Source organism: Suncus etruscus, chromosome 4, assembly GCF_024139225.1.
Source record: "Suncus etruscus isolate mSunEtr1 chromosome 4, mSunEtr1.pri.cur, whole genome shotgun sequence".
NCBI lineage: Eukaryota > Metazoa > Chordata > Mammalia > Eulipotyphla > Soricidae > Suncus > Suncus etruscus.
The window spans coordinates 113,455,643-113,475,106 of record NC_064851.1 but is presented as its reverse complement, the minus strand read 5'-3'; the positions used below and the strand labels follow the sequence as shown (position 1 = coordinate 113,475,106).

Sequence of the window (19,464 nt, the reverse complement as noted above, 5' to 3'; positions counted from 1 at the left end):
TATCTAAGTAATTTAATATTTGCTTTTTCTCTTCTCCCAGAACCTTTTAGTACCATTTATGTCATGGCATCATGTTGCTTTGCACAAGATACAAGCAGATGGCTTTTCTTTCTGCATGAGGAGTAGTCCCCATGCAAACAGAAAATCAAAAAATTAGTGAGGGAACCCCAAAGACCTCTTTTAGAGGAATAATTGGAGTTAAGGTGGTGTGGCAAGCAGGCATCCTCAAGCATTTGGCTGAAAAGACCGGCGAGAGACTGAAATAAATGAAATTGAAGATTTTCCTAGAAGATCATCACAGCCTGTGGGCCCTGTTCTCACCTTCATTCCCAGGAGTAGAGAATTCGAGGTCAGTCTCTTCCAAACCTGGAGAGGAGTGGAACAGACAAATCACCTCTAAAAATTCCTGCAGAGGGTGAGATGCCCAGCCAGAAAATCCTCATGCTGAACCGACCAACTCATCAGTCAAACCTGAGTGACTGTGAAAAACCTGCAGTGTCCACAACCTATCCTCAAAAAAGCTCTGTAAGTAATGGGGGTGCCCCAGATGGAGATTTCTCCAACAGTGCTGTATATGTGCAAAGAAAAAAAAGCCAAGTTATTCAAATACCGGATAAGGTACAAGGTAAAGGTGGAGAGAAAAACCATTTTTGGTAGCTAATTAAAATTCTAGTGGGCCTAACTTAAAACCCACTTCTTTGAAGTAACTTATGTAAAAATGCTCTTACTAGTTGTAAATGCGAATGTTAGTCTAACTGAAGTAACTCAAAAACTGTTTTATTCATAATGCTAAAATGCTTTGTTTTCTGTTGATTAATTTGTGCTATCATTACAGACAATAAGAACAGCTGTGCCATTCAAGTTGTGCTATTTACTGCTCCAAGGCCTGAGTGGGTTAAGTAATATTCCCCTGTATAATTAATCTGATCCTTTTCAGGTGTTAAAACTGTAAAAGTGAACCAGTTAACTGCTCCTTTAGAAAAATATGAGATTTCACCCTATCTAAAGATTGAAACTGCAGTCCCCTGTCAGCCTGAAGTAGCTACAGAAGATTGATCTTCAACCACGTTCCCTCTAATAACTTCTAGGGTGATGAAATCTCTAAAGCAAAATGGTCATCAGAAAAAGCTATAAGGGAAATAAGGAAAAAAGAAAGGCCACAGAAATTAATAAGCCAAGTTAACAACTAAAAATAACATTATGCCTATCTATCCCAGAGGTTAAAGCAGGTAGCAAAAATTATGTTTCTCTTGGTAATGTTAAAAAGTAAAACAGTCATTAATAAAAATAAAATTTCTTCATCTCTGTCTAACCCAGTGCAGAAAAGGCAACTGGAGTTTAGGGCTCTCTACCCCAACAGCTGTTTAAGTTGCAGAAATGGTGTCAGCAGAAACCTCCTTATTTTTGTTGTGAAATTCACAGCCTATGAAAAAAAAGCAACCATATGGGGCCCCGCCCAGTGCAAATGTTTTCTAAGTCTTATAATGTTTTTCTCTCCCCCCTTCCACTCTCCTAGCAGCTCGGCCGGCCGCCATCGATGCCCCCTACAAAGCCAAGTCTGAAAGGGACTCAAACAGGCATATAAGCCCCAGAAGCCGAGAGACCAGGTCCTAGTAAATCTAGTAAATTGGTACCGCTTGCAAACACTAGAGCCTATGTGGAAAGAACTGCTGTCAAGGTGAACTGCATGCTTCCTGGGTTCACGCCTTCCATCTAAAACCTGAAAAGTGGAGCACACTGAGGATCCTCTCAAAATACGGGTCCGGCGGGCACACTTCAGCCCTAATGCACTCACTGACTCTGAAAATGCTCTCCCTGGCACTTGCTAAGGAAGGGCTCGAACTGCTTACCTCCGGTCCTCTACTTCCCATGTGTGTGTTTGGGGGGCCAGAAAGGGTGTGTAAAGCAAAAACCTCAGCCTTTGCCTCCCTCTTGGAGGGGGGGGGGATTGGCATCTGACTGTCCCTGTCTCACTAGGTAATCTAACCTTTGCTTCTTCTAGCTGTACTTATGTCCAAAGGTAGCCCCTTTTTAGTTTTGAATCCTCGAATTCGCATAACAGCACCAAATCTGTAGACCTGGGTCAGGTAGAAGGTACTCAGTGCTCAAAAGTCCTGCCTGCTCCCTCTAGCCCAGGGTATTTACCTCCGGAACGGGTATAAATATGTGGTAAAAATTTGGCTTATGCATCCCAGCATTAGTGCTCCCCAACATTGACATCATCCCAGGAACAGAGCCCATCCCTCTGCCTAGCATACATTTCTTAGGCACTCCTAGGTCTGAGCACTCTACTGGTAGGGCTCAAAAGTAGCAGGTAAATTGGTAACTGGGGGGAGCAGGGCTAGCAGAACTAGCGGGGCTAAACAGAAATAACACTCTCACAAAAGTTAATTTCAAATGTGTGGGACAGAATCAAGCACCATCAAAAGTAGCTGGCCAAAATAAGGGGCTACTGAATGGTCCCTTATGGTCTTTATAGGGTGGCAATCACATTGGCTTCTAGGATTAGAAGCCTCAAGTACAAGAAGTGGGGATTGAAAAGGGAAATCAGCCCCCCCCCACCAACCTTGGCGGGTGTCCCGCCTCTTAAGGAAGTCGTCGCTGCTTTGGCCCCGCCCTTTAAGGAAGTTGTCACTACTTCACCAATGATTCGTGTTATCCTAGCGGAAGTCCAGCCCTCAAGGACTCTCCTTCTCCCACTTCCCATCCTATATAAGGGGGAAATTGGAAAGCCACGTGGTCTTTGGTCCCCTTTCTATTCTGGGGGAACTTTGACCCTGGCCATTGAAATGGTCAGTATTAAAGCACTTATCAAAGCATCTGCTGGAACTCATAAGCCTCTTCATTTCTCTGTGCCGGGTAACTAAATTAGGACTTCCGGACCTTTCATCATCTCCCTGATATTAGTGATGTGGAGCATTTTTCATGTGTCTTGGCCATTTGTATTTCTTCTTTGAGAAATTGTTCATTTCTTCTTCCCATTTTTTGATGGGGTTAAATTTTTTTGTTCAGTTCTGTCAGTTCCTTGTATGTCTTAGATATTAATCTCTTGTCTGATGGGTATTGGGTGAATAGTTTCTCCCATTCTGTGGTGGCTTTTGTATCCTAAGCAATATTACCTTTGAGGTGAAGAAAGAAGCTTCTCAGCTTACTATTGTCCCATCTTTTTATCTCTGCTTCCACTTGTTTGAAGAGTGCTGTTATATCTTTGAAGATGCCTTTAGTCACATCACTAATCATTAGGGAGATGCAAATCAAACAACAAAGAGATATTATCTCACACCACAGAGACTAGCACATATCCCAAAACAACAAGAATAATCAGTGCTGGAGGGGATATGGAGAGAAAGGAACTCTTTTTTTTTTTTTGGCCACACCCAGCGGTGCCCAGGGGTTACTCCTGGCTGTCTGCTCAGAAATAGCTCTTGGCAGGCATGGGGGACCATATGGGATACCTGGATTTGAACCAACCACCTTAGGTCCTGGATCGGCTGCTTGCAAGGCAAACGCCGCTGTGCTATCTCTCTTATTCTCTGCTGCTGGGAATGCTGTCTAGTCCAGCCTTTATGGAAAAAAAATGGAGATTCCTAAAAAAACTGGAAATTGAGCTCCCATATGATCCAGCTATACCACTTTTAGGGATATACCCTAGGAACACAAGAATACAATCCAAAAATCCCTCCCTCACACCTATATTTATTGCAGCGTTATTTACAATAGCCAGACTCTGAAAACAACCAAGATGTCCTTCAACAGATGAATGGCTAAATAAGTTGTGGTACATATGCACAATGGAATATTACGTGGTTATCAGGAGAGATGAAGTCATTGAATTTTCCTATACATGGATGTACATGGAATCTATTATGCTGAGTGAAATAAGTCAGAGGGAGAGAAACAGACACAGAATAGTTTTACTCATCTTTGGGTTTTAAGAAATATTAAGGAAATTATTGTAATAATGCCCAGGGACAATAGAAGTGAAGGCCAGTAGGACCAGCTCACAATATGCAGCTCACCACAAAGAGTAGTAGTGCAGTTGGGGACATACCTACACTAACAACAATCATGACAATCTTAATGAGTGACAGAAGTAGAATGCTTGTCTCAAATACAGACAAGTGTTGGGAAGGAGGGGGAGGCATTGGTGATGGGAATGTTCCACTGGTGAAGGGGGGTGCTCTCTTTATGACTGAAACCCAACTACAATCATGCTTGTAATCATGGTGCTTAAATAAAGAATGCCCCCTAACTCCTTCCTCCCCCACTCCCTGCCTGTATTCAAGACAGACATTCTACTTCTCTCTCTCTCTCTCTCTCTCTCTCTCTCTCTCTCTCTCTCTCTCTCTCTCTCTCTTTGTCATTAATATTGTCATGGTAGTTGTTAGTATAGTTATTTCTGTAAATGTACTCACCACTCTTTGTGGTAAGCTTCATATTGTGAGTCAGTCTTTCTGGCCCTCATCTCTAGGAATTATTACAATAATGTCTTTTATTTTTCTTAAAGCCCAGAGATGAGTGAAACTATACTCTGTGTGTCTCTTTCTTTCTCTGACTTATTTCACTCAGCATAGTAGATTCCTTGTCCATTTATGTATAGAAAAATTTAATGACTTCATCTTTCCTGATGGCTGCATAATATTCCATTGGGTATATGTACCACAGTATATTTAGCCATTCATCTGTTGAAGGGCATCTTGGTTGTTTCCAGATTCTGGCTATTGTAAATAATGCTGCAATGAATATAGGTGTGAGGAAGGGATTTTTTTTTTTGGTTGGTTTTTGGGCCACATCCGGCGGTTCTCAGGAGTTACTCCTGGCTGTCTGCTCAGAAATAGATCCTGCAGGCACGGGGGACCATATGGGACACCGGGATTCGAACCAACCACTTTAGGTCCTAGATCGGCTGCTTGCAAGGCAAAAGCCGCTGTGCTATCCGGGCCCGAGGAAGAGATTTTTTTAATTGCCTTTTTAGCTTCCTAGGGTACCTATATACTTGAGTATAAGCAACCTCCACCCCCCAGTTTTACCATAAAAACTGGGAAAAGTTAGTGATTTGAGTATAAGCCAACGTGGAAAATACAGCAGTCACTGGTAAATTTCAGAAATAAAAATATATACCCAAAAACAATTACAATAATTAAGGAATCAGTAGGTTAAATGCTTTTCAATATTTATTGCTAAAGAAAAACTGTTAACAAGAAACAATAACTTTAAAACTTTAAATATAGTGCAGAAAACCTTAGTTTAACAGGTAATCAAGCTAGATCACAAAGGTTAAAATTCTTTAAAACTGGATTCCTCCTCCTCCTCATCTGTATGTCCAAACAGAGCTTCAGCTGTATTCGATGTGAGGGTATCAGCATGGACATTGTCATCATCACTGAGTTCACAGATATCATCACTTCTGTTGGTCTCATACAAAGTGCAGAGTATTGTGGGTTAAATAGTTCAATGACATAGATTTCAGTTCAGCCGCTTACTTCATCAGCTCAGCCACAACTTGTGGACTGAGCTGAAGCACCACCCCCTTCAGCAGCAGGCAGAAGACTAGAGACTCCGTGCACGCACTGAATCAAAAAACACATAGGATCTGAGTATAAGCTGAGTTTGTGTTTTTGGTGCAAATTTTGTGCCAGAAAATCTTGGCTTATACTCGAGTATATAGCTATATTGGTATTTATGTTCAGTTAGTATATATTATCAGTTGAAAGTTGAGTGTAATGATTTGGGCGGAAACATCATAGCTTTTTTTTTTATCAAATTATTAAAAATTTTATAAAATTAGTGACTTAATTAAGCATTAAAAGTTTCAGAGATGAAAAAACATTATCAAGACAATTATAGGAACTTTCTTTTTTGGTCATTGTTTCCTATGGGTAGCCAGAATCTCATTCAAGAATAAATACTGAGATTCTTATCTAGAGATCCTCCTAGTCTATATAATAAATCTTGGGTAGATTCCTTATATTTTTATTTCTTGCAACACCTCTCCTACTTTTAATTATCTTTTAGTCATGTTTTTGCTTACAGGAAGGGGAAAAAATCTGGCTGACATATCACAGGTGGAATTATGCAAGGAGATCACAGAATTGAAAAGAATCCAAAGAATGACCTTAAACTGCAGAAAATCATCCTGGTTTGTAGTCAGAGGTGCTGGGCATTTCTGCCACTATTGATCATGACTGTCTATGGGACTTACTATTGCACCATCAACTTAATAACCCCTTGGTCTTTTGTCTCTTTTGGTTCCAATTAAATGGTTAGTGAGATAGTTCATTTGGCCAAACTTGCATCTTGCCTGAGTCCCAAGTGTGTGGGGAAATTCTCTATTTCCTTTGGATTCTGAAAGGAGAGGAGGACATGACATGGCAAGCATGACTATATTAAAACAATAACATGATCACTCTGTATGGTTGTTTATAGGTTTCTTTTGATCTCAGATTTATAGGACATCCATCAGAACACACAGTTAGACGTTGGAACTGTAGTAAGTACAGTGGAAAAACCTGACATGCAGCTTACCTGGGTTCAATCCCTGGCACTTCATATGGTCCACCAAGCTAGCCAGTATGATACCTGAGCACAAAGCAAGGAATAATTCTTCAACAGGACTAAAATACAAAAGGAAAAACACATGTTTATGTATATTTTTATGTGTATATACATGTTTATGTTTATGTATATGTTTATGTATACCTAAATCAAATGATACAATATGTTGTTTACTTAGAAAAATGCTTCCCTTTCCTAGCTTTGGTTAATATAGACACACTTGTTTTTATTCCAAATGCTCTAAACTGACATATTAGAGACACTTTTTAACACCTTTTATAATTATACCATGAAAATATATAAAACCTCTTCTGTTTATTTACTTTAGAGAAACTTCTTTGGAGGCAGTTCAGTGGTTTAGTAAAAAGTTTGAATTTTGGACTCAGATAGCATTTATGATCCTGGGAAAGGAACGTGACCTTTGGTTTTATTATTCAGAAAGTAAAACCAATAATACTTATTATCACTAAGTTGCACAGCAATGCATAGCACCTTGTCCATAAAAGGTATTTGATAAGTAGCTAGTAATACTGTGAACTTAGAAATTATATATTATAAAATCTTTGGTATTATCTACAAAATATTTCATGCAATGTTTCTGTTGAAAATGTATTATGTGCAAACAGTGTTTAAATGAGAAGTAAGAAAAGTCACCTGAAGAAAAAATTTGATCACTGAGGAAGCGATCAAGGGTATTCAAGGGTATTCAAGTGTTCAAGTATTCAAAGGTAAGGCAAAAAATATGACAATCACAAGTTCCTGTGTTAGATCTGTTACTATAGAGCCAGTTGGATATTGATCCAGAATAACCCTGTTTCATGCTGTTGAGTTTCTGGTCATCAGCTCCCTTGTGTTCTACATCTCTTTCATCTCAGTCCTTCTTTTCCTAATTTTCCATCTTTCCTTTTTCCTTCCTCTTATCCTTTTCCTTCTTCGTGTTCTCTCTACTTTGTGCAGGTTCGATTTTAGGTTACATCTAGAGGTGCTCAGAGGTCACTCTTAGCAAATGTGTGATTTGAACAAAGATTGGCTGATACTTTTTGAACAAAGATTGGCTGGTCTCTTTTGTCTTCTCTGTTTCTCTTTAGCTTTCCTTCCTTTCTTTTTCTCTTCCTCTTTCTTCTCTTTCTAATACTGCAAGCACTCTCCTATAAATTCTTTTACTTAATCTGTTTTCTTCTTAAATTCCTATGCATTTTTATGATAAATACAATTCTGTAAAATAACCATTGCAGCCATTGTAGCTCACCTAGGCTTAGTAATACATGAACATGTTTTGAAATGTTTTGTCAGAACAAACATTATCACATGTCTGTACTTCTGCTCACCTTCTTACCATTTTTCCTTTTCCTGAAGAGATTCTAAGCACATGAATTCACTGCTTAGTCATTTATTGGAGGCCCTATACCTTACAATGTCTAATGGGAGTTCATTGGGTCAGCCATTGAGAATCCTATTAAACATTAGCTCATGACTTCAGCTGCACATTTGAATAAGTTGACTTATTTTTTTTTTAGGTATTCAGTCATGGGGTGGCATTCATGGATGCTCTGTCAAAATTTGCTTAGACTAGAACCTGGATATTTCTTCTTCTTCTTCTTTTTTTTTTTTTAAGTTTTCCTAGATGTTTAGAAAGCACTGCATTTAGAAAGCAGGTCAGCTCAATTTCCCATTAGTATCTGTTGTCCTTGAGTTGCAGGGAAACCATCTGTGAAGTGTTTTCTTAGGAGGATCTCTCAAGGATAAGTCTTGCTCATTACACAATCAGCAGCAAATAATGACTGAACATCAAGTGAAAAGCAATGACTATGTATAAAACAGGAATCTGTGTATAAAAGAATCTCTCAGATGGCATAGAGAAAAAAATGTTCTTTGTGTTTCATTTTCACATGAAGTGTTTTTCTTCCCCTCCTCATCTAGAAGTCTCATTGCAGAGACTTGTCTATAGCACTTTGATTCCATTTCCCCTGGGTAATATCTCTGCCATCCATTCAAGGCTAACTGCTGGAAACATTAAGCAGTTCACATGCTTTTTACAACACCATTGATATTCAGTCCATCATCACTCCACCCCATGGCCTCTATGCATGGTATCCATGCATCCAGAGATCCCTTTCTTTGCTCACAATGCACATTTTTATATAATGTTCATATGCACTATTTAGCATGTGCTTAGTTGGACCTCTGGATCTTCTGGATGTTCTGTGGAAACACTTTTCAGGCAGCAGTCAGCGAAGATCTGAAATTGCTTATGTGATGATGTCAGCACTACAGTACCAGCCCTTTAATTTAATCCTATTTCTTTCCTGGATAAAATTAGGCTTCCTTTCCATGACGGTATGCTTCAAGGTTGGGGAAACCCTATTATCTCTAAGCCAAGGGAATTTCCTTTCTAATTTCCCCAATACTTACTGTGCCTATGCAAAAATAAGAAGAAGGAGGAGGAGGAGGAGGAGGAGGAGAAGAAGAAGAAGATGAAGAAGAAGAAAGAAGGGGAAGGAGAAGGAGGAGGAGAAGGAGAAGAAGAAGAAGAAGAAGAAGAAGAAGAAGAAAGAAAAAGAAAGAAAGAAAGAAAGAAAGAAAGAAAGAAAGAAAGAAAAAAAGAAAGAAAGAAAGAAAGAAAGAAGGAAGGAAGGAAGAAAGAAGAAGGGGAAGGAGAAGGAGGAGGAGAAGGAGGAGGTGAAGGAGAAGGAGAAGAAGAAGAAGAAGAAGAAGAAGAAGAAGAAGAAGAAGAAGAAGAAGAAGAAGAAGAAGAAAGAAGAAGGGGAAGGAGAAGGAGGAGGAGAAGAAGAAGAAGAAGAAGAAGAAGAAGAAGAAGAAGAAGAAGAAGAAGAAGAAGAAGAAGAAGAAGAAGAAAGAAGAAGGGGAAGGAGAAGGAGGAGGAGAAGAAGAAGAAGAAGAAGAAGAAGAAGAAGAAAGAAAGAAAGAAAGAAAGAAAGAAAGAAAGAAAGAAAGAAAGAAAGAAAGAAAGAAAGAAAGAAAGAAAGAAAGAAAGAAAGAAAGAAAGAAAGAAAGAAAGAAAGAAAGAAAGAAAGAAAGAAGAAGGGGAAGGACGAGGAGGAGGAGAAGGAGAAGGAGGAGGAGGAGAAGAAGAAGAAGAAGAAGAAGAAGAAGAAGAAGAAGAAGAAGAAGAAGAAGAAGAAGAAGAAGAAGAAGAAGAAGAAGAAGAAGAAAAGAAGAATGGGAAGGAGAAGGAGGAGGAGGAGGAGAAGAAGAAAAAGAAGAAGAAGAAGAAGAAAAAGAAGAAGAAGAAGAAGAAGAAGAAGAAGAAGAAGAAGAAGAAGAAGAAGAAGAAGAAGAAGAAGAAGAAGAAGAAGAAGAAGAAGAAGAAGAAGAAGAAGAAGAACAAAATCTTGCCACATAGCCCTCCTTCCTTTTTTTCATTCCCGTGGTTATTATTTGGTTGTTGTTTATTTGTTGCTGTTGTGCTTTTTTGTAGTTGCTGGTTTTGGTTTTTGTTTGTTTTTTTTTTTTTGTTTTGTTTTGTTTGGTATGTTTTTCTTCTTTTTTCCTTTCTTCTTTTGAATTGATATTTATAACGTCTAGAAGGACTCCTACCAGTTTTTTTCTTTTTTTTTTTCAAACAGAACCACATAACTTTTTTTTTAATTTTTATTGTGGCCAAAGTGAGTTACAAATCTTTCACAGTAATATTTAAGGCACATAGTAATAATGAATAAGGGGAATTCCCACCACCAGTGTTGTCCAATTTTCTTAGTATGTGTCCCATTTCTCCCTACTTTATCCCCCAGGATGCTAGTGTAGCTGGACCACTCTTATATAGTTTATTGTAGATTGGATATTGATTTTGTTGTCTTTGACTTTGGGTTTGGTGTTCAAGTCTGATCATTTTTTATTTCCACTAAATGTTCATATGACTGTCTAGTCCTGAGACCGTCCATTTTCCCCTTCAAATTATGAGGCTGAGAAAGATGATTTCAGTAATGTGATTCTGTTGGAAGTATAAGAAATGAAAAGGGAAAGAAGGAAACACACACACACACACACCAACCTAGATGGAATCGTCTAAGTGTTATAAATATGAATTTAGAAGAAGAAAAGGGGAAAAGTAGAAAAAGGTAACAAAACAACACACGAAAAAAAGAAAAAACCCATGAAGCCATAATAACAAAAATACAAAAAAAAGCAAAGAAAGAACAAAACCCCAAACCTGCAATTACAAAAAACAAGCAAAACAAAAACAAAAAAAAAATAAAAACAAAAAAAGACAAAAGAACAAGAAAAAAACACACACAAATACCCATACTATGAAAAAAAGAAAAAAACCCAAACCAGCAACTACTTTAAAAAGTTTGTCTCTTTTCTCTCTTCTTTCTCTCCTTTCTTTGTTTCTCTCTTTCTTTCTTTCTTTCTTTCTTTCTTTCTTTCTTTCTTTCTTTCTTTCTTTCTTTCTTTCTTTCTTTCTTTCTTTCTTTCTTTCTTTCTTTCTCTCTTTCTTTCTCTCTCTCTTTCTCTCTCTTTCTTTCTTTCTTCTTTCTTTCTTTCTTTCTTTCTTTCTTTCTTTCTTTCTTTCTTTCTTTCTTCTTTCTTTCTTTCTTTCTTTCTTTCTTTCTTTCTTTCTTTCTTTCTTTCTTTCTTTCTTTCTTTCTTTCTTTCTTTCTTTCTTTCTTTCTTTCTTTCTTTCTTTCTTTCTTTCTCTCTCTCTTCCTTCCTTCCTTCCTTCCTTTCTTCCTTCCTTCCTTCCTTCCTTCCTTTCTTTCTTTCTTTCTTTCTTTCTTTCTTTCTTTCTTTCTTTCTTTCTTTCTTTCTTTCTTTCTTTCTTTCTTTCTTTCTTTCTTTCTTTCTTTCTTTCTTTCTTTCTTTCTTTCTTCTTTCTTTCTTTCTTTCTTTCTTTCTTTCTTTCTTTCTTTCTTTCTTTCTTTTCTTTCTTTCTCTCTCTCTCTCCCTCCCTCCCTCCCTCACTCCCTCCCTCCCTTCCTCCCTTCCTCCCTCCCTCCCTCCCTCCCTCCCTCCCTCCCTCCCTCCCTCCCTCCCTCCCTTCCTTCCTTCCTTCCTTCCTTCCTTCCTTCCTTCCTTCCTTCCTTCCTTCCTTCCTTCCTTCCTTCCTTCCTTCCTTCCTTCCTTCCTTCCTTCCTTCCTTCCTTCCTTCCTTTCTTTTCTTTCTTCTTTCCTTTCTGCCTAGGCACAGTAAGCATTGGGGAAATTGGAGAAGAAATTCCCTTGGCCTATTAGTGATGGCTAACCTTTTGTGAGCCCGAGTGCCCAAACTGCTGCACAATGCTCGGCCCTGCTGCCAGATGAGCTGCAAAGCAGACATTGACACGCTCGCCTCCGCCGCCGCATATCTTAATTGAGGACCTTCCCGCATGCCAGCTGCAAGGCCTAATTTTTACTAATTTTACTCGGGCCATAGGTTAGCCATCCAGGGAAGAGTACAGGGTTTCTCCGTCCTTGAAGCATACTGCCATAGGAACTACGAAGAGCTCCATACATTCATTTTCCCATTTCGAATTCTTTATTATTATTATTATTATTATTATTATTATTATTATTATTATTATTATATAATTTTTATTTTGACCATACTGACTTACATATCTTTTACAGTAGTATTTTAGGTACATATTAACATTGAATCAGGGGAATTACCATCACCAAATTTGTCCTTCCTCCACCCCCGTTCCTTATGGTGCCAGGAAACTTTCTGCTCAGTTGTGAATGATAACATCAGGCCTCTGTAGCGAGAAATCTTGGTATTTGCATAGGTGACATAGAGCGAAGGCTAGGAGAAATATTTTCTTTAGGGTTCTAGTGGTTCTGTTCCATAGTTATTGTTGTAATCAGTCTTCTGCAATTAGTGGTCTTGGTTTTTGCTCAGATCCTTGAATAGAGCCTTTCAGTTCTAGAACCACATAACTTGAATCATCTTGTCCTGCCTCATAAATTGAGGGGAAAAATGGATGGTACCAGGACTAAACAATCCTATGATCATTGAGTAAAAATAAAAAATGATCAGACTTAAGCATCAAACCCAAAGTCAACGACAACGTAATCCGTACCCAATCTACAACAAGCTATACATAGAGGGGACCAGTACACTACTAGCAGTCTAGGGGGCAAAGGAGGAAGATATGAGATGTATGCTGGGAAAGGGGGTGGAGGGAGGACAACACTGATGGTGGGAATGTCCCTGATTTATTGTCGCTATGTACCTTAAATATTTTTGTGAAAGATTTGTAATCCATTTTGTTTATAATAAAAATAAAAAATATAAAAAATTTTTTTCCAGGCAAGGCTGTAGGATAAACCCTAATTTCTAAGTCTGTCATCTTTTGGAAACATTGGAGGTGAAGATAAGGCAGAGAGAAAGAGAGAAGCATTGTTATGATTCTAATAATCATAATAGAAACACTAAACACACAATAATGCACTTCTGGGAGCTTAAAAGAAGTTGGAATATGGATCTTAATAAAAATGTGCCTAAGCAAAAAATAATTAGGCTTTAATAAGAGTCTTAAGGGCCTTTGGAGTTTATTCCTAATTACCTTAGCTTCATTTCCAGTTAAGTTCCCTTATCACAATATGAACTGCAGTCCAAATGAATAGAGGATACTTCTCTAAATATTCACTTCCAATGGGTTTTGGGACACACACTACTCTGAATTTAAACATCTTCCTTTGTCTAATCTCTACTAATTTTAATCTTAATCTACTAATTTTAATCTTTTGTTCCTGTACTTTCTTCTAAAACTACATAGCATCAATTGTAGCACTAATCTCTAGATGGCTTTATAAGTCTGTTTTCCTCGTGATTGTAGATTGCCTAAAAGTATGATTTTTGCTTGACCGATACCATAATGTCTGTATGCAGCAATCTGACTCATTGCATTGCTAATATCTGTTTTGTAAATTAGTACATCATTGTTTTGGGTGGATTGGGGCCACACCTGGAAGTACTCATGGCTTATTCATGGCACTCAGAAATCATTCTTAAATAGCTTGGAGTACTTTATATGGAGTTACAGGGATAGAATCTGGAACCTGGAATATTCACATATAAGGCAAGTCTTACTCACTGTACTGCCTCTCTGTCTCCAGGATAAGTATTGATTTTAATAAGACTTTGAAAGAAATAGATACAAATGGTATTTACTTCTTTATTTCCCTAGGTTAAATGTATTTAACTTAGTTGCAATTTATACTGAAATGAAAGTTTAGTTGTAAATCTTTTTTAATCCCTTTGTAAGTCTTTTACTATGCCTTTCTTAGACCCATATACTAACAGATTAGATATGATTTTTGGTTTTCTTCTGAGCCACACTGCATGCACTCAGGGGTTACTCCTAAATTACTCCTGGCAGACTCAAGGGACCAAATGGGACACCAGGGATAGATCCTGGGTTGGCTGCATGCAAGGCACATGCGCTACCCTGTCTCTGCTATTAATCTTGCCCCTAAATACCTATTTTTGTGTTTTTGGGTTACACCTGGGGATGCTTAGGAACTATTTTTGGCTCTGAGTTCTTTTTTTTTTTTGAGGGGGGGTTTGGTTTTTGGGTCACACCCGGCAACACTCAGGGGTTACTCCTGGCTCTACATTCAGAAATTGCTCCTAGCAGGCTCGAGGGACCATATGGGATGTCGGGATTCGAACCATCATCCTTCTGCATGCAAGGCAAATGCCCTTACCTCCATGCTATCTCTCTGGTCCCTTGGCTCTGAATTCTGAGGTCACCCAATTGGAGCCTGAAGACCATGCAGTATATAAGATCAAACTTGGTTCTGCTGCATGCAAAGCATGTGCTCCAACATTTAATGAGCCATCTCTCTAGCCCCTTGTTTGAAATTTTTACTAATATTATCTAGTTTGTCTGAAAGGATCACTGAATACTGAATAAAACTGTGCTTGGTATTTACCAGCATGAAGTCAAAATTTTAATTTAAATAATTTGCATACTTAATCATAATATTTTCAATCAATTTGAGCAATAATTGAAACTTAACACATGGAAATGCATTTTTACAAGCTAAAACATTTAAAATAATTTAAAATAAATACATTTGGAAGTCTGTAATATTCTTGTATTTATTTTCCTGGTAAAGTTAAAACTTAAAGGTGTTTACCAGCAATGTAGCCAAGGAATTATACCCACACAAATAATAACATTGAAAAAAATTACTGTTCTTCATTATGCATTTCCATCAGTATTCAAAAGGCAAGAAGTGTGGATCAATAACTAGAAAATCTCCTTTGGATATTCAAAATACTAAATTAAAAGAAACTGTTGAGCATTAGGATGCTAAGTAAACAGTATTACTTGGAAATAATATAATAGCACAGACTGCTTTTGAAGGGGATAAATCTCAAGTGAGATTAAGTAAGAAACAATGGAAACTACTCTTTGTAGCAAGCAGATGTTGTTGACAGTGCTCAGAGGGCTCTTGATAAGAGATTGGAGCCAAAGGAAAAGGAGAACTGCAGATATATTCAGTAGCTAAGATGGATTTCATACAAGGGGCCAGCCACATCTAAAGAAATTCAGTTATAACCATGCCTCACTAATTTTTCCAGTGAATCAGAGAAAACTGATTTGTTACTGAAATTGTAATTTTACATTTATTCTTAGATTGGAATATTCTGAAAAACACATTTATTTATTATTTTTTTATATTTTATTTAAACACCTTGATTACATACATGATTGTGTTTGGGTTTCAGTCATGTAAAGAACACCACCCATGACCAGTGCAACGTTCCCATCACCAATGTCCCAAATCTCCCTCCTCCCCACCCGACCCCCGCCTGTACTCTAGACAGGCTTTCCATTTCCCTCATACATTCTCATTATTAGGACAGTTCAAAATGTAGTTATTTCTCTAATTAAACTCATCACTCTTTGTTGTGAGCTTCCTGAGGTGAGCTGGAACTTCCAGCTCTTTTCTCTTTTGTGTCTGAAAATTATTATTGCAAGAGTATCTTTCATTTTTCTTAAAACCCATAGATGAGTGAGACCATTCTGCGTTTGAAAAACACATTATTAATAGTATGTTTTTTAAAGGATCCCCCAATTATATATTTTATATTTTATTTTCACAGGCAAAGGTAATATCTCACTTCTTGCAACAGTACTAAGTGGTTGGAATTTACTAGAAATAGCTGCTTCAACTTCACAGAGAGATTGATGCTTAGGAAGTCTTTATATTTAGTATGCAAAAGACACAGGGTCAGTTAATCAGAATGATAGGGCAATCTCTCTAACTTCTAAACTTTCTACATCTTGACTTGAGTGGATTGGAAAGCAGCAGACATATAAAATTACAATTGCTTTTGATCCTTTGAATTTCCTGTAGATCATAGAAACATACAGGGGTATGAGTTAGCAAGGAAATGCAATTTCCACTGGTTGCTTTATGTATTCTGTCATTCAGCTCCTAAAATAGCTGTGTGGAGAGGTTTCCTGTAAAACTTCAATCAGTTGTATATGATAGCAATAGTTTAGTGAGGGGAATTTATATTACAGCAATAAAGATATGAAATACAACTGGGATAAGGGGAGGTGTTCAGCTACTAGGGCAAGTCTTGGGAAAATGGCAGATGAGTAGGTGGTTCTAGACCCATAGAATTGATTTTTCATCTTCTCAGGAATGTAGGTGGGGGAGCTATATCTCAATGAAAAAGCTTTTGGAGCTTTTGCCTAAATCTGGGGAGGATTTCAGAACCAGGAGCATGCATGGAATCCACAATGTACCCACTGATGTGCATAATTGAACTTCTATATTATCCTATGGCCAAGGGTCTGTTGACTGCATATTGTCATTTTACTCACTCCTCTCCTTGAAACCAAGTCTTATCTCTTTTGATATTGTCTGCTTTTTTCACACTTGTTTATCAAGTAGTTGTTTTTTTTTAATTGCCAACTTAGTAACCTATTAGTCAAGAACATTATAATATTAGTGCACAAAGCACTGGGCTACATTTGTTCAGTAACCTGTGAGCAAGTCAGTCAGCTTTACTCTTTTGTTCTTAGGGTGTTTGGGTCAAATCAGAGCTGCTTGACTGGATGCATGGAATTCTTCTGTCTCATTATAACTACCTAGCATTCATATATGGGCTTCAGAGAGTTGGCCAATTTAAACTGTGTATCCCTTGGAACATATGTCATTTTCAAAGAAGAGATTTGAGACTTAATATACTAATATCAAAAAATAAAATTTACTAGCCATAAAGTAATCCACAAAAAATCAGAATATATATTTTTATATATGCTAATTAACTTAAATATTGGATTTCAAACATTTAAGTTTAAATCTGAGTTACAACCATAAAAAGATCTTTCTCCATATAAATTTTGAGTATTAATGGTTACAGGATTTCAGTACTAGTTTTTATAGAGATGGAAATTAATCTGAGACATGATGTGTCCAGAATAATAGGTCTTTTATTTTTGTTTGTTATCGGGGCCACATCTGCCAGTGTTCAAGATTTATTCCTTGCTCTGTGCTCAGGAATCACTCCTAGTGGGTCCAAAGCAATCCTATGGTATGTGTAAAATTAAACCCAGGCTGGCTGCATGCAAGGCAAGTGCTTGCCTGTTCTAATCTCATTCTACCCCCCATAGTAGCACTTTGCAGTGTCTTTATTTGTTCTTTTCATTTCTTCATTCAGGATCTCGCTCTACATTTTCTTTGTGGGAGTATCTGAGCAATTGTTGAGTTATTTATTTGTGACTCCTCGCAATTTGGTAGTAATTTCGATCAAAGTGTTCATGAGAAGGCATTTTGCTTGAGATCTCATGATGTAAAGCTCTTGTTTTGGTTAAAATCTTGATTATGGGCATCATGTTGAAATCATGAACCCATTCCAGGAGCTTTAGATGACTTTAAGGGGAAAAAATCCCCAAGATTCTGGCAGCAAATTAGGGACTTTCTTCAAAGTTTCTGAATGCTTGTATTATCCCCATTGAAAGTTTTTCAAGAGGGCTCTTAGAACTTGTCTGCCTTCAGAAAGCTAAGGGAGACATCATTATATGCATGGGAAAATACAGCAACTTGTTATCTGGAAGATGTGCTGAAATGAATGGTGACTACATGTCTGGTGGTCAGAGATAGGTTAAATAATTCTCAAGTTAATTTTTTTGTGCAGCCTAGACTGACTTATAAGTACATTCTATGGAAATGCCCTTGGGACTCTCTTCCCAAGAGGCAAGAACAATGCCAATGATTTATTAAAGCTAGAGTCACTCCTCTAAGTTCTTGCTCGTCTAGACTTTCTGTGGTTGTTCTCTCTCCTTTACAGCTATTCTATCTCATTACCATGCCGAATCAGTCTTTATGCATGTGTTTTCTAGACTTCTTTCTCTCTCTTCAATTCTGCAGTCATAATTGAGTTTTACTTTTATTTAATGTTACTTCCCTTGATGACCTTCTTTTTGATCATTTCAGCCTCCCTCTGTGAGTAAACTTACATGGAGCAATAAAAATTTTTTTCTTAGTAATGATTAAATATTTATATGTATCTATATGCACATATTATCCCCAGTAAAAATAAATAAGCAAGCCATGTTAGTCTTTTTCTTTTTCCTCTCAATTCTGGGTCGCATTCAGGGAGTCTACATGAAAACCATGTTCTCTACCAGTGAGCCTTCCCCATAAGCATGTCTTTTAGTTTCTAAGAAATTAATTACCATTAACATTTTTATTTCACATCATAGTCCACCTTTTCAAATTTTTGGTTCACACATCAAAAAAGTTCTTTTTTTTATTTTATTTAAAGAAAATTCAACACATAGTTGGCATAGTTGACTACAAAACATTTATTTCCAGATAAGAGTAGTTATTAAAAAAAGAATAGAAAGAAAAAATAAAAAGGAAAAGGAAGAGAAGAAATATTAAAAAAGAAATAAAATGAAAAAGTATAGTAGCAAGCATATTTGTGGAAATTATTATATCTCCAAGTCATTAATACACTGGTAGATGATTTATTAATCTCTTATTGTTAGCTGTACATTCTGTTAATCTGATGTGTTCCTATAGGAATGACAACATCAAACGTGAATTTTTCCAGAAATTCAAAGCACTATTACTGTTATTGTAGCTTTTAAGGACATGTTCTCAGCTGCCAGGCTTCCTGGAAGAAAGAATGATATGGGGGATGTTGCCCACACTCACTCTAAAAAAACTCTGGTGACATCAGCCCAAATACTGGTGTATCTGAACTTTGGTTAGATTGCTGTTCCTAAAGAGAAATGCAGAGGGGTGCTGAGGCAGGGCCATCAGCGAAATGGTGATTTTGAGTGATGAATGCAGCAGGTGTATATTCAGCAGGTCAGAGATTTGGCCTACCTTCTCCTCCAGCTTTTTGCATTGCTGCATTGCTGGTGTACCCTTGATTTTTTTACAACTTGGTTTATATCTCATTCACAAAAAACATATGTCTATGGAGCTGCCCTTGTTTGAACATGGCCCTTATCTAAGAAGTTGGTAGGTTTATATTCAGCCATTTGCCTACTGGTTATAATAATTCCCATTTCTTTGATTTTTCCCCTTTAATCTTATCTATTTTATAACATTGTTTTCTTTTTGCCCTACAATTATTTTCCCATTCGGCCTTTACTGTTAGTCATAACATACTTTATTTATAAAACTAAAGTTTTTGTACCCATTTCCTTGGTGCAACCTCACATATAGTGCAGAATTTGTGGTTTTTCTAATTTTTTCTAATTTTTATTTGCTTGGTTTTGGATTTTTTGGTCACACCTGGCAGTCCTCAGAAGTTACTCCCGGCTCTGTGCTCAGAAATCACCCTTAACAGGCTCTGGGGACCATTGGGATGCCAGAATTGAACCATCATCTGTCCTAGGTTGACCGCATGCAAGGCAAATGCTTTACCGCTGTGCTATCTCTCCAGCCCCATTTTTTTTCTAATGTTAGCAATGCCTATTGCACAGT

General features: G+C 37.5%; 1 pseudogene; it reads left to right on the top strand.

The window, feature by feature from the left end:
- Positions 1 to 19,464, top strand: part of LOC126005982 (prefoldin subunit 3-like) — a 1,144,584-nt pseudogene that overhangs the window by 62,541 nt on the left and 1,062,579 nt on the right.